The following is a 16,453-nucleotide window of genomic DNA, read 5'->3' on the forward strand; positions in this document are numbered from 1 at the left end:
ACATTATTATTTTTTTTCTCCTTTTTTTTTTTATTGCTGTTGTCCTTTTTTATTAATATTATTTCCCCTTCTTATGTATTAGTGAGAGTGGCATAGGTGTGTGTGTGTGTGTGTGTGTGTGTGTGTGTGTGTGTGTGTATAGAGATGACTCAATAAGGATGTGTGTGTGTGCGTGCGTGGAGAGGATGAGGGTGTGATATGGATGTAGAGCACTTGTTTATAAAAATTGTTCATGAGATCCATTGAAATTTTTAATGTACATTTGTAAATGAACTCTTCTGTGATCGATTGAAAATAAAAAGATGTAAAAGAAACCTCAAACTGTGCCCTCCCACCCAGAAATAAACGTACGCCTATGGATCTAGGCCAGACTCTCTGCGAAGTCAGGGATGCACGGGGCCTTGAAGAGGAAAGCACCAAACACCTGGTGGATTGGTCCTTGGAGAGATAGACACAGCGTTCACAGATGCTGAGATTGCTTTGGCCAACGCAACAATGCTTGCACACCCATCACCCGATGCGCCAATCGCCATTACCACAGACACTTCGGACTTTGCTGTTGCTGCTGTGCACAAGCAGTGGGTGGATGGTGCCTGACAACCGCTCACTTTCTTTAGCCGGCAGTTGTGCCCCAGTGAACACAAGTACAGTACTTTTGACCGTGAGTTGCTTGCACTTTACCTTGCCATTAGACACTTCCGTTCGCTGCTGGAGGGCCGACAGTTTACAGCCTTTGTTGATCACAAGCCCCTAACGTTCGCCATGGCTAAGGTGTGAGTCGTGGTCTGCCCACCAACAGCGACATCTCTCTTACATCTCAGAGTTCACCATGGACATACAACACGTTGCAGGTAAAATCTTGTCTTGCGCCATTGTGGGGGTGCCCACCTGGGGCTTGACTACACCCACATGGCAGCCGATCTGTCCACCAACCCGGAGGTACAGTCACTCACTACTGACACTGGACTGCAGTTAATGGAGATCGCTTTCGGTGATGGCACCATGCTGCTTTGTGATGTATCCACCGGACAGCCACGGCCCATCGTTCCCACTGCATGGAAATTATGTGTTTTGATGCTGTGCATGGCCTCTCTCGCCCGGGTAGAAAACCATCTCAAAGGTTGGTGGCAGCCAAGTTTGTCTGGCAATGGGCTCAAGAAAGATGTGAGGGACTGGGCAGACTCTTGTGTGGAGTGTCAATGTTCCAAAATGTAATGCCACACCAAAGTGCCCCTGGTGAATTTCCCTGTGCCAGAGTGGAGATTCGATCCAGAAACGTGGGTCTGGTGGGCCCTCTTCCCTCCTCCCTTGGTTTCACTTACATCCTCACCATGGTGGATAGGACAATTCCATGGCCGGAGGCCATACCACTGAGGTGGCTCGGGCGTTCATCGGGTCCTGGTTGCCCGATTTGGCACCCCATCTGACCTTTCTTCAGACCAGGGTTCGCAGTTTACTGTACCTCAGAGCTCTGGAATGCAATTGCGAACAGCCTGGGTGTTACCATTGGGTGGACAGGCTCCCTTGGGTCAAGCTGGGCCTTAGGACTGCCCCTAAGGAGGACCTCCAGTCCTCATCAACAGAGCTGATGTATGGCCAGTAGGGTGCATCAAATTTGAATGGGAAATTTGAATTTCAAAATATCAATTTGGCTGGCATTGCATTTTGTTCCAATTAACATAAAAATGACTTTTGCACAGTTTTGAATAATTCCATTGAGATTTAGGGGTGCCACCTAACACATGAACTTGGCGAAATTTCGAAAAATGTGCAATTTTTAGTCTAATTGCCAAAAGTTGACCTGGAAATGTTGAGTACAGTGAACTTTTATACAGTAACATGTTCTATAGGGTTATCAAAGTAAAAGTTGTTTGTTTGCCCTTTGGGCAACTTGGGCATTTCTCAGAATTCAACTTTCAAGATTCTCCATTCACTGTCCTATAGACAAAATGAATGGAGGTCAATGGGACATGTTCACGTGGCCTTACCCTGAATTCTTTGCAGCAGTGATGGATGTCGGACACACATATACAATTTAATTGACTTTATTGTTAAACACAAAGGGCGATACTGACAAACTTAAAAAAACAAACCCTCTCTAGTGGCTAACTCACTGACTAACAGGGCCTAATGGTAAGAGCTGACACTAACTAAACTCTGAACTTAACTGCTCAGTCTGTGCCAGAGTCTCTGTTCCACTGAGCAACATCACCAGGGAGAAAGAGAGAGGGAATGGAACCTGAACTCTGAACCTAGCCAGTGTGTCTCCCCCTAGATATGTCTCCCCCACCCGCCACCCAAGAGTAACTGTCCTATTCAGGGATTAGCTTGGGTTTGCAGCGGCAAAGGTTTGGCTGTTGGTTGCGGTCATGTTCAACTCACACACACACACACACACACAGACACACACAGAGAGAGACATACACACAGAGAGAGACATACACACAAAGACACAGACACACACACACACACACACAGACACACACAAAGACACAGACCCACACAAACACCTACAGACAGACACAGACAGACACACACAGAGAGGGAGACATACACACAAAGACACAGACACAAACACAGACACACACACAGACACACAAAGAGACAGACACACACAGAGACACACACACAGAGAGAGACATACTCACAAAGACACAGACACAGACACACACAAAGACACGCACACACACACAGAAACACCACACACAGACACACACACACACACACACACAGACATACACACACACACACATGTTCTTCACAGCCAAAGAGATAAATAGAGAGAGAGAGAGAGAGAGAGAGAGAGAGAGAGAGAGAGAATAAGGGATACAAAGGAGAGAAGAAAGACACCCAGAGAAAGTGGATGAAAAAAGAAGAGACAGGGCCAGATGTATGTTTTTGTGCCCACGTCAAGCATTTTTCTTTCGCAAAGTGCATGTAAAAGCATGGCGAGGTATGTACAAACAGGCCGCACTGAGGAAAAAGCGACAAGTGCTAATAGCATTGATTAGGTATTTCGCCATATGTATGAAAACGGCGCATGTCTGTTTTGCGGTGAAAAACTTGCGCCTGTTAAAAGCAGGTGTAATCAAAATCGCGGTTGAATGCGTCAATTAGAGAAACTTTTAGAGACAGATGAATAAGTATTCAGAGCATCAGTTTTCTTCATTGTGCAATAAATAGTTCTAGTATTTTTAAGTAGATTAGTAGAACTACTAGGCCTACTCTGTATGTCGCTGCTCGTTGACATCTTATCATGTATGATTGCTAAAGTTTGTTTCTTTTTAATGTCACAATTGGTTAACTATTCAACTGTGCTTGTGGTTCAGCTGTGGGCACGCAATTAGCTTTGCAGAGGGGCCGGGGAAACAACTACAGACAGATCAAGATCACCTCAAACAGAAAGATCACCACAGCAATATGAGAAACATACTATGATTTGAAGACATTAACATTAATATCACTATCCAGTTATTCTAAAATGCACAGAATCAGCATAGCATAACATCGCATAGCATAGAAGTCACACAATCATGGTAGAATTTCTGCTACCCTATGGTAAGTTAAGTTAGAATCTTGCAGTCGCATTACACAGTGAATCTGAGACATTTTCCTGTTTCTTTGTCCTGTGCATGTAAAGTTTTTGTGAGTGTAGCCTACACAGTACCAAGAAATAAACAAGAAATAAAAGGGAGACCACCGAATTCAGAGTAACATTAATGAAGCATTGCATTGCTAGACTCGTTGCTAAGCACACTGGAAGACCAGATGCACCCTCAAAATAACATTTGAAAAAATGTGAATAACCGAATAATTCTGTAGGTAATATTATACATTATTGATATGCACACCCCTCGTTCATACTTGGTAAAATCTGTACTAGTTAACCCACCTGTGCCTTACCTCCATACTGCTGGTCCATGTCATGTAGTGTCTTGGTGGTCTGTGGGAAGCGCCACTGGCTGGTTGGTTGGCTAGACAGTAAGCAGTGTGCTGATTGGCTCTTCAGGAAGGCCATAAAAATACTGTAGGGCCAAAAATCCGTACTCGTAACTTGAGTCTTGTAATTTTTTGACAAACTTGTAATTTTAGTTTTGCGCAGGAAAGAGTCATGCAGCATCCTGCAGGAGACTCAAACATGTGGGTCATTCTATGTCTATTTTCTGTATTATGTGAGATTAAAGTTTAAAAAATATATAATTTTTGTCCATCTCAAAGTTCTTGTCAACTCTATTAACTCTGACAGGAAACTTCGGAAAGGCAGTGAGATGTTAAGCTGCTTCTCTCATTAATTTGAACAAAATGTTGAGGACACACAACAGTAGATTAATTATTTCTCAACTATGTTATTGTGTTATTGGAGTGAAACTCTCGCTCAATTTTTAAAAAACAATAATATGATTAAAATCCATGAAATTCTGGTTTTATACATATCATGCGGTAACTAGTTTGAGGTTAGGGTGTGGAGCTAAGCCACAAAATTATGGGAAATGTCAACTCTTATCATCAATTCTGTTAATTCTGTGCTAATTCTGTGTTCATTTTGCATAGATTAATGATAACAGATGTGTTCAAATCAGCTCTGTTTGTTTAAGATTTTGCTCTTAAAATTAAATTCTTTATTTATCACAGACACTAGTACAATGTCCATAGCAGAGAATAAAAATCAGACAGAATAAATATATTTAAAAACAAGAAGACAAAAGACAAGAAAACAAGACAAAACAACCCATCAAGACAACAAAACAAAACATCAAGACTGTAGCTGCAGTAGAGGGCAGCTGAATAAATAAATAGGCTAAGAAATATAAATACAAATAAATTAGTTCATGAATACATACATCAATAAATAGTTAAGAAGTAAGACTAATTTAATGTTAAAATATATACATATTATTTGTGTGTTTATTTCATTGGAGTTTTAAGTCTAAGCCAAGAGTGCGTCCTGACTCATGCCGGAACCAAAGTTCTGAAGCTAGAGACGGTGTCAGGGCTTTTGTTTTTGAAGGGATTAGTACCGTTTGGACCACGCAGTTTGAGAGCGTCTACAGTATGTTGGTTTATTTCATACAGTACATGGACATTACTATTTGTGTTTAATGAAGATGTGAAGACCCGTTGGTTTATTTCTCTCAAGTAAAAGCGGACAATGAGGTACAGTTGCTTTCTTGCTGTTATTTTTGTGTTAATAGATGTTAATGCTAGCTTGACAAGGTTGTGTTTGTCTGTGTAATCGTAAGGTTATTTACACTATGTATGTGGTCTCTATGAGAATGTAATTTATGTTTTCATGTATTTCTGTTTCTGTATGTCTAGTTCTCACGGCACGCCTTTGCACATACGTGTGAATAAATGCCAGTAAATAGTAAAGAACGACTTGGTTTCGTGATTTCGACTTGAGAGGAGTAACAAAGACAACAACACAAAACCAACCATCAAACATATAGGCATTCTCTCCTATGCCTCCCAAGCTTAGAGGAGTACCTCAAGGAGCTCTTGGCTGGGTTCACTAGAGCTTCAATAATACTGTTGTGTGAGAGATCCAGGCGGCACATGAATTTGTACATTAAATTTCCAAGGACTGCCTCACAGGTTGGCACATTGGAGAAGACAAACAAGTAGCTGGCACTAAACCATCTAGGTAGCTGCATCAGCAATCTCATAGTGTCATTGTAGGCAACTTTAAGCTTCTGCAAGCTGCTTTTCTTATATCTACACCAAAGATGAGCAGTATACATACTGTAGGTGTACAAAAGGCTTTAAACAAAGCGCATTTGACATTAGAAGAGCACATACTGAACTTGCGTAGTAACATGTTAGCCTGGGCATATAATTTGGAAACTTGGAAACTTGCCAGTGGAATGTGTTGTTTTTTTTATTCCAGGTCAAAAAGTAGCAATCTTATCAAGTTGCTTCAGTGACTAGAGACAAAAGTTGTCTTAGGGAAGGTATAATTAAAAAATGTGTCTCGCTAAATATATATAATTTACCAAGTTTGTCTCTAACAGAGTTGACAGATTTTTCTGTTATTTTTTTAAATAAATACTTGAAGTCTTGCTGGTTTAAGCTCAGCAAATACTTGTCATGTTAACTTTGAAGTGTGTTCTATGACTATAAAAAAGTTTAATGATAAAAACACATTCATTTTTTTTTTGTTTCTCTCTACACTTGAAATGTACCCCTGAATTATAGAATGACAGGTGTGAAATGTCTTTGCACATGCACAAATGATTTTACAGTTACAATACATTGTTACACATGAACATTCACAGGCTAACAATATTAATGGCCCTATATTGACTCCATATTAGAGTCTGTCAGAGACGAGAGACGAACAGAGGCTGTTCCTCAAAGTCGAGGATCCTCAAGGAGGCCCTGCCGAGTCAAATCAAGATGAGGCAAGGCTTCTTCTTAGCATTTGGAAAACACACAATGTAACAGATTAGCGAGTGTGCAGGAAGCTGCTGGTGTGCGTTATTGAAAACCATGCCTCCTGCCATGCCCTATTCAAACAATTCTAGTTACACCTTTCATCTCCAAGGACCCAATAATGTTGAAAAAATGAACTAATCAATCAATCAAACGCTGCTGTAGATGTCACTGCCAAACTTTGACAAGCGCAACGGGGCAATACTGGGTTTAGGACCCTCAATGGTATATCATATTACACATAAGCCTAACATGTGAAGTAAGCTAAAACTTTTCTATGGTGATTGCTGGCAGTTTTATTTACTGACTGTTGTTACTGCTAGGCTGTATCGTATGGGACAGGGACTTGTTTAAGAGGGAGGGAGAAAGAAAGGCTTACTTTAGGTTACATTGCCAACATTTTTGCTAGCATTTCAAGATTAAACTTAGACATGAACATGTTTCATTTTGCCATTTCACACATTTAAACCTAATATCTTGTTAACTAAAAATCATAATCAATTCACAGCCAACTCTTAACATGCCTCAAATTTGACATTAGGTTGCTATGGCCACCTTACACCAAACAACTTTGACAAGATTTGGGAAAGATTCTTGAAAGATTGTAGTCTTTTAACTAATGCCTCCCATTCAAGCTTTATTCAAAAGACTCCAATCTTTTAATAATCTTTCCCAAATCTTGTCAAAGTTGTTTGGTGTAAGGAGGCCATAGCACAACCTACTTCTGATGGATGAAAATCAACGTGGTGGTTATGTTGCTAATTTGTGCACTGCAGACCTTGCAGACTGCTGTTCATTTCTACTTTGAGTTGTCAGATACGTCATCTGTGTAGCCATTACATTAATACACAGGATTAGATGTTAAAATCCCTTGTGCCAAAATCCAAGGTAAAAACACATTCAGAAGCCTCTGCTCAAGTTTATGAGCACCATGCTGCCACCATATTACCACATTGAAATATCCAATACCCAAAATACTCTTAACCAGCCCAGACATGGTCAAGGTTGGCTAGGTTGGTCCGTCCCGTTGATGTGGACTGAACGATAGCCATAAAAACCCTGGCCAACCAACCATCAACCTAGGCACAGCCCATCACAAACACGAAACAAATTAGCCAGTTAGCTTAGCCAGTTAGCTTAGGCCCCATCACAAACACAAAACAAATTAGCCAGTTAGCTTACGCACCATGCTGCCACCATATTACCACAACAAACATCCAAATACCCTTAACCAACCTAGGCATGGTCTAAGTTGGCTAGGTTGGTCCGTCCCGTTGATGCGGACTGAACCATAAACCATATAAAACCTTAGCCAAGTACCATGAACCTAGGCACAGTCCATCACAAACACAAAACAAATGAGCCAGTTAGCTTACCTTAGCTTGCGCCCCAGGAAGGGTAACTTCTCCTTACCCACAACCATTCACTTGCCCGTTCTGCTGCTAAAGATATGTTACTAACCATCTGCCTTAGACTTCGACCACAAATGCCCAATTCAGACAGCAAGCCAATAGCAGATCTGGCCACAAACCCACGTGCACCGATTTCAATAGGCCTTAATCGTGCACTCCAACCTCGCTTAGCTGCCTCCTCTGCTATTTCAGTGTATTTAGTAGTGATGTTACCTGTGAACCCCCTGCTTCGAAGCGTGTATCAAAGACATGAACCAATTTGGAGTGGAGCTTTGTATCGGAGCTTGATTCGTTTTGTGATAATCACGCGTGATCAGTGGCGTCCGGGCTTCGTTTCCCACACACCCCACTGCTTGAAATTTAATTCAAAGCATTAAAGTTGCGCGACACGGGGCGCCCCGTTGTGGGTTGTTGAAAAAGGAGAGCCAACAGAGTCAATAGTGCTGCTGACACGAAAGCTTATAGCGTGGGCTTTTAGCTCCATTGTTAGCATGCTCGACTCCCGTTCTAAGGTGCGTCTGTTTCGCGGGTTCGAGTCCAGGCGTGTGCAGTACTGAATCGCAGTTTTAACACAACCCAGATTACAATTGGTCTAGGCTACGTACTCAATATAATCACAGAAATGTGTGTGCAATGTGCATGCCCATTCTTTATTCATCTCCTTCCTAAATTGATGTATTTGTTTACAAATACAAGAAATGTTCACAGCCAAAATACTATCTTTATTGTTTTTGTAGAGAAGGCAATTACATTTGTATTTATACAGGGTACAAAATAGGCTTAGTTAGGCCTATTTATGACATTATTTATTTATTTATCCATTAATTCATGCTCAACATTTATTCATCTTCGACTCAAAGACATTCATGGCTAATGTCTGAAACACTTCGTGACACAATGCTATCCTTAACTTTCACCAGCAGAAGTCCTCATAGAGTTCTGAAGCTTCGAGTACTGAACCTTTTTTCGATACAATTGGATTAAAAGCTTCACTGGTTCAGAAAGCTTCAGTTCGCCATCACTAGTATTTAGCTCTCTTCAGCTCATTGGCCACTTCCACTCTGTCTTCCCAAGGAACAGTGAGTTCAATGAAGTAAACTATCTTCTCTGAATCCGACCATAGAATTATGTCGGGTCGTAGCTTAGTACTCACTATATGTGGAGGTACCGCCATCTGCTGGCCAAGATCAACCTTCATTTCCCAGCCCGCCCCATTTTTCAACTGGCCGGTTTTACACCTGGCCTTCGCGGAACAAGGTTTATCCCCCTGACGTACAAAGTTAATTTGCCTTACCCCTTTACTAGCTGCTAATGAATTGACTTCTCTCCTTTTATCCTCTATTGCCGCTGCCACACATTTCAATACCTGGTTATGACGCCATACATTATACCGCCCCTGGGTGAGACTTACCTTGCACCCTGATAGGATATGGTGGAGACTGCCCACACACGAGCAAAGTATGCATTTATCATCCTCACCAAACCATTGACTTCAATTCTTGGGAGATGGGAGCACATCATATGTAGCACCTAACATAAATCTGATCTTACCAGCTTCCATGCCCCATAGATCTTTCCATTTAATCCATCTTTTTTCCACCCCTTCCCAGTTCACCCACTACCCTTGTTTTGCCTGCGACACTGCCTTAGCACATCTTACAGCCTCCTCCTGTCTATGCATTTCCTCCACTACCATTTTCCTCTTTTCTCCTGCAGAAGCCTTACTCCACAAGGGTTTACTTACACCCACCCCTAGACCCCCGCCCATGGCCCATTATATCCCTATGCTTCAATGCTGATTGAGCTTGCTTAACTGCCTGCTCTGGGTTCCACTTCCTCCCTGCATTAACTGTGGGTGCAACTTTCCTCACTACTGGGTCCTTGGACTGAGTAAGAGTCATTTCCAATCTAGCCTTAGCACACTTAAATTCCTCTATCAGACTAGATATTGGCAACATTATTATGTTTTGGTATATAAGTAGAACCTTCCATATTTGCAAATTACCTCCGTCTGTCTCATTTGATCTGGCACTTGCTGCTAGTCTGTCATGTCACTTGGTAGCAATGGCCGGTTCGCTCGCGTGACACATGCAACAGCACCTAAGCAGATTTTCTAAAATCATAAAGTTAACTCTAAAGTTAATATCTATGAAAAAATGAATAAAAAGTTAAGTCATTTGACTCAAGTCTAAGTCTGACTCAAGTCCTAAAAATTGTGACTCGAGTCTGACTCGAGTCAAGTCATGTGACTCGAGTCCCCCATGTCTACAAAACAGACATCAAAGCAAGAAGGTGTTCAGCAGCAGAATTCCATTGGTTATTCCACTGTGAAACAGGATAAAAGAAATGTTCCCCGGGTCCTATGTTCCCCGCTTTGTATGTGACCGGGGAACATAGGACCCTATTTTAAAAAAAATGTTCCCCAGGTCTCCTCTGGTTTTTACATCCCTAGCTCTGCTAAATTAATTTCATTCTCGGGGGGACTACCCCGTCAATGATTAACCAATTGAAATAACAGGCAGGTTGTGACAGTTTTCTTACATGTAGGCCTATAGGCTACCCTGGAAATCCAGAGTTCTCGCAAGAGCACAATGGAATTGTCTCTGCGAGACACTCTGGCAATGACCAATGATGCACTGTCATGACTCGAAGCCGCAATGCACCTCCAGGCCAACAGGTAGAGTCGGCGAGCCCTGCTGGCTCGTGCTCTCACATCAGGTCAACGAGGCAATCAACACTTCCGGGTCAAGCTCGTCAGCACAATAAGAGGCCGAGGCGCAGTTGCAACAGCGCTCAGTCATGAATGCACATGCTCTCAAGGATCACTGTGACTTGGAGTTGAAACTCTGGACTTACTTTGCGAGAAGGACTGTCTTGACTTACCCTGGACTCTTGGATCTCTGGTTTGTGAACTTTGGCTTGCTTACTCTTGACTCTGTTAATGTATTTCCTTTGACACACCTGGCTTCCCCTCATGAACTTTTGCTTGCCTGACTATGAATAAGAATTGCCCTAAGAACTTGTTTGCCTTGTGACTTTTTGTAAAAGACTGCTGTGACCGCCTCTTTTGGATCTTCTGAGTGTTTAGTTTTCACTAAGTTATTTATTTCAACGAGATGTGACCTACTCCTGCATTTGCCCTTTTGTGTTTGGAGTCACCTTCTGTTCAATAAAACTTCCTGATTGTTTCTGGAAACTGCGTTTTACTAGTTCTCCCAGTCCTGATATGCACGTTACTTTTACCCCTTGCATCCTGTGGAACCAATCAAATCGTATGTGATCTAAGGGGGCCAGAGGCGAGCTAAACTGATGACGACAGCCCTGCAATGTTGGAAACATTGATCGTAGAGTTATCCAATTGCGTCGAAGTCCGGAATCATTCAGAGTAAACATTGGTCTAGTGTTGTCCAATTGCCTGCAGTGAGATTTTCAAATGCATGCTTGGTGCCGCCCCTCGAGTTGGGCCATTACATTGTTCATGGCCAGACCCTTAATCTTTCTAGATTACCAGGGTCTGGATTTTCCAGGCTACCTATAGGCTACATTGGCACAAACTTTCACCTGATCATAACTGTCGGCAATCTCCAAACGCACATGCACATACATTTCTGGCTGAGTAGGCTACAGTAGCCTAATGCAATTTGGGAGGGCAGCAGCCAACCCAAAATTCAGCAGTCAAAAAATTAGGCAGGCAAAATACTTTTCTTAGTTGACTGTCTTTGTGACTTTAAAACATCTGTTGAAAACATTTCTCGAACGCTGCTGCGCTCCTGGTCAAATTACCGATCTGTGCCTGCCGAGAGATCCATGCAAGCGAATGAGTTTAGCCTATTTCAGACGGTAGCCTAAAGCCAATAATTTGTGATTTGCAATAGGCCTATTTGTTCTAATGCAAATGGTTTTGCATTAGGCCTATAGCGGGTAATACGGCTACCAAATTAAAACTAGGCTACATGTGTTTCTTTCCTTCAATTGGAATTAATGAAATACTGTGCAGAGGGGAAGTGGAAAGGGGAAATAAGGGGGCAAATTGAACTATTGGGCTGCTTGAGCTAAGGAGGAAATAGGCCTAGCCTATAGCTTAGTGCAAAAGAAACATGCGACGGTAGGTCTGCTGGCCATGCTGAGAGCCTACTGTATTGATAGGTAAAATACAAGATACAATTCACAACCTAATCTCTCCTCATAATATTTGAATATGCGCGTCACATGGCCTGTAGTCTACCATAACAAAATGCTGAACCCTCTATGGTACGCATTATGATCTGAATGGGTAAAAAAATGTTTAATGTTTTTCCTGCTTAAAAATAGTCACTTAAACAAAATTAGTCAAAATTTAAAAATATATATTTTTTTTATTTTTATAAAACCGTTGCCTGGAGGCAAGATTGTAACATAATGGAAAACATTAAACTATGTATGTTTTCTTATACAAAATAATAAAGCATATTTGTTTAGAACATATTTTTATCTAACCAAAGACATTGAAAACAGAATTACATAGTTATTAGCCCATAATATTATTTATTTTTTGCAAAAAATCGTATCATATTCACCCCTTGCCCACAGGCAACATTGTACCATTGTGGAACACTATCATAACCAAATCATAATGTCTTCAAATCATCATGTAGATTATTTTAAATGACTGATTAAAATTAGTAGTAAAAAGCATAAGTAAAAAAACAATAAGTAAAAAAAACCCTCCATTCCCTCAATTATATGAAGTAATGCCTATTGTGATTCCATTACTGTACAGTGTTGCCTGTGGGCAACATGCAGATTTTTGCTATTTTTTAAAATATACATTATTTTATATACATAAAAATGATTGAAAATACATCTTTACTTATCAATGAAGGTTGTCAATTTTTGAAGAATGTAAACTTGAGGGAAATGAAATTCACACTTTTCTAGGGAGAAAATATGAAGGGTCAAAATAGCCACCTGTGGGGCATGTGACCACTATTTTGCATTTTCATTGGTTAGAGTTGTCCAGTTCCTGAAGAGGTATTTACTTAAGGGATGTCTCAGCCTATTTTGCCTTGTTGAAATAAAATATGTTGCCTACAGTAAAGGCAACACCGTACCATAGAGGGTGAATTAAATCTGCGAAGACATACTGTAGGCTTTTGTCAAGCAATTCGGCAATTATGGTGGAAAAAAAATAAGCCCTTTCTATATATTGTAGCGAGGCTATTTGCCCCCTTGTTGGACTGTCCCTGTGTTGTCCTGTGTCCCTGTGCCCGGTGTGTGTGTGTGTGTGAACATGGGGCCCTTTTTCTGAAAAAGGACGGAACATAGGACCTGGGGAACATGGGGATGACCCCTACTAGCCTACGTTTGTTGGCAGTTGTAGATGTCCAAGAACCAAAGAGAAAGGCTACCAGACTTTGGGATTTCTATCTCGGGACACAAGAAGAGTCTAGAGCAGCAGTTCCCAAACTTTTTTTCCCCGCGGACCATCTTCTACATCCTGACTCGGCTCGCGTACCCCCACCATTCGACACATAAAAACGTAAGACATTCTATTGACGCATTCCAGGCATCATGTTTAATTAGCCGCTCTAGATGATAACAAATAATGGCTTTGGGCAGTCTGTCTCCCAATCCACGTGAAGCCTAGGCATATGTCTCATCATACTTTCACTTTTTTCGCGCAGTCTTTTCTGTCACATCCTTTCTTTTATCCCCTGCGCTCCACCTCCGCCTTCATCATTCTGCCCCCCCATCTCATCGTTACCTGTCTCCTGCTCTGTTTCTCTCGCTTCTCCTCTTCGATCGCTTTAATTAGGCCTTTGCAGGCAGGACTTGTAGTATATGCACATGTACTGGGTGTTTCATGAAAATACCGCCGACAACAGACTAGCAACCAAAATGATGGCATTTAGTTTGCCTTTGTATCCATCTCTGGCTAATATGCATTGCCTTCATTTCGTCTGCCTGCAAATGTTGCCTAGGTTTAACAAGCTTCAAATTCACATTGGGTGCAGCAAAAATCCCAGCTATCCACAAGTTTCTTACGTCCCATGTCTACTTAATTATAGTAATTTTCGTTGGATAGCCTATTGCGCAATTAGTATACAGCCTGTCCAAATATACTGTAGCATTTAGGGATCATTATTTGTGTAGCCTAAAGTGACTCAATATTGATTCGCATTGTTTATTATATATGAACATCACATTAAATAACCTAGGACCTTCAGAGACAGGGCAAACTTCTACCACCATTCCCAAAATGTTATCTCAACCAATGAAACAAATTTGCGCCTATAATGAAGTGAAGCGCATTCCCAAACAACTTCTTTTCCTCTGAGGGAATGTCCAATCTTCATCAACGACATACCATTGTACCTTACATTGTTTCCGTCTGTAACGTGGAATCTCATAGGCTAATTCTAGCTGGTGCCGGAAACGAACACCCATGAAACGCCATTTTCATAAAGATGGGTGCGGTCAATTTCAAACTTTTTTGCCTGAAGTAGCTAGCCTAGCATGGGCCATAGACCTCCTAAAGTTGCCTACAAAAAAGAACCAAAACTGCCATCTTTGCCCATATAAGGAGATTTGGCTGTTAATTGAATTAAAATCTAAGTTTGCCATCTTAACGTACCGAAGATCACAGTACCCACTCGAAGGCAGAGGACAAAAGTGTGTTGACCAAAACGTCTGCATTTCAGACTTCTTCGTCACCGCGAGAGTTTAACAGGTGCGATTATTCAAAACCACCATGGTATTTTCCCATAGGAAAAATTGCAAGACACCGGGGGCCTCATTTATAAAGCGTTCTTACGCACAGATTTGATCTTAGACCGTGCGTACGCTCAAATCCAGGCCAACGCTCAGATTTATAAAAAACGTCTTTGACGTGGAAAAGTGCTTATCTCCACGTCAGGTTCAAACTTGACGTCTCGACCATTTCCTTGTGGTAATGCCGGGTACTGCAAGTAATCTGAGGTCTAAGTGCGATGCATTTTCAAAATTCCAAGACCAACGATCTCATGTCTGTCTTTGCCATATGCATGATCAATATCAGAAGATTTTTAAAGACGTTTTTGGACGCAGCTTAATGTTTCATGGTTTGGCATAAAACTGCTAATGAGAACTATAGCCCACTTAAGAAAGTGAAAAAACGTATAGCTTACTTATTTCATAATATCTAAAAAAAAAAACACCAAGACCTACGATAGAATGATTAAAAACATTCTTACAGGTGATCTAGTATATTTGGTGTTCTCACCAATCTTAATATTGACCATAACATGTCCAATTGCCCTCGTTTAGGAGAGGAAAAGTACATTTGTGCCAGGGATGTAGTGGTAAAATAAGAGGTGGGTGAACTATGAATTCTGCAATCTCGGTGAGGCGGACTGCGCCATGCGGTATTGGCTTTTTTAAAAAGGTATTCAGAACATGTTTGATAATGGTGGAGGTTTATATACAGTATTATAATATATATTATTGGATAATACAGTTTTGAATGTTAAAAGTGAATAAACTCTTTTGAGAGGTGGATAAACTCTAATAAGAGGTGGGTAGGCCTAAACTCTATTTCTGAAATTTCAGAGATAGATAAACTATGCTTTACTGCCTTAGCCTCCACTACATCCTAATTTAGCTCATAGGCCTTCCCAGCTTCGTAACAGAAAGGTAATATTTGAATGTAAGCTATACAATGTAGGCTATATATGATATAAAATATCTATAGCCTACTTTATAGCACAACAAAGAAACAGAAGTTATCCTCTGAAAGCAGGGCATCTTCATATTTAGTGTTGCGTCGGAGTTGGGTAAAGAGGTGCAGAGCGCGCACCTGTTTGCTTTTTTTGACTGGCAGTGCCCAAGATCAGATGACAATACGTGAGTTGGATAATGTAGGCTAAAATATAAAGGTAGGCTTAAAGCAAACAATAAAGGACAATGTTTAAGCCATTGGACATTATTGAAAGAAAACGATAGCAAAGATATGCAGAATGAATGAATAATGACCGGCGAACTAGGCTACTTTTACAGCAAAAACAGCCTATCCTAATAGAAACGTTAAGCCTACATGACATATCACGCTTAATTTAGTCCTCTGTTTTGTAGACTAAATCAGCATATTACCCTGGGTGATATTGGAAATGTACAGTAGCCTACTGTACCATAACGTACAGGATTATGCTGTAGGCCTAGGTCTTTCCTTCATAAGGTAGGCCTACCTATTTTTTTTTTTTTTTCAACAAAGTAGGCCTAAACATAGGGTACTAAATGTTGATTATTCACATTACTGCAAGCAAAAGGAATGAAATCGAGCAGAGGAAAATGGACATGGATGCATACGATCTCTTTCCAGAAATCTTTGCTGGAAAAAACATAATTAGTTAAGCTATTTGAACTGACGCATATAGGCTAGTTAACATCAGATGGCATAGGCTAGGCCTATACAATGTTTTCAATATATAATTTTACATAGGCTACAGCTTTTAGGCCATTGATTTCATTAAAACATATGCTAATGATATTGATGAGGGGGTGTTTACAAGGCGGAGACCTATAACCATCCGGCTGCGCACAAGTTGACGTTAATTTGTGATTTATAATGGGCACATCTGGAAGGGTGGCGTGCGACG

At 41.1% G+C, this 16,453-nt stretch overlaps 1 protein-coding gene across 1 annotated transcript in view; it reads left to right on the top strand.

Moving 5' to 3' along the window:
* The first annotated feature begins 10,639 nt into the window (after nt 1–10,639).
* gpr146 (G protein-coupled receptor 146) overlaps nt 10,640–16,453 on the top strand; it is a 48,021-nt gene continuing 42,207 nt past the window's right edge. The window contains exon 1 of the mRNA XM_048245620.1: nt 10,640–10,744. The gene's annotated coding sequence lies outside the window, so the exon portion shown is untranslated. The remainder of the gene's footprint in view (nt 10,745–16,453) is intronic.

This window comes from Alosa alosa, chromosome 6 (assembly GCF_017589495.1).
Source record: "Alosa alosa isolate M-15738 ecotype Scorff River chromosome 6, AALO_Geno_1.1, whole genome shotgun sequence".
NCBI classification, from domain to species: domain Eukaryota; kingdom Metazoa; phylum Chordata; class Actinopteri; order Clupeiformes; family Clupeidae; genus Alosa; species Alosa alosa.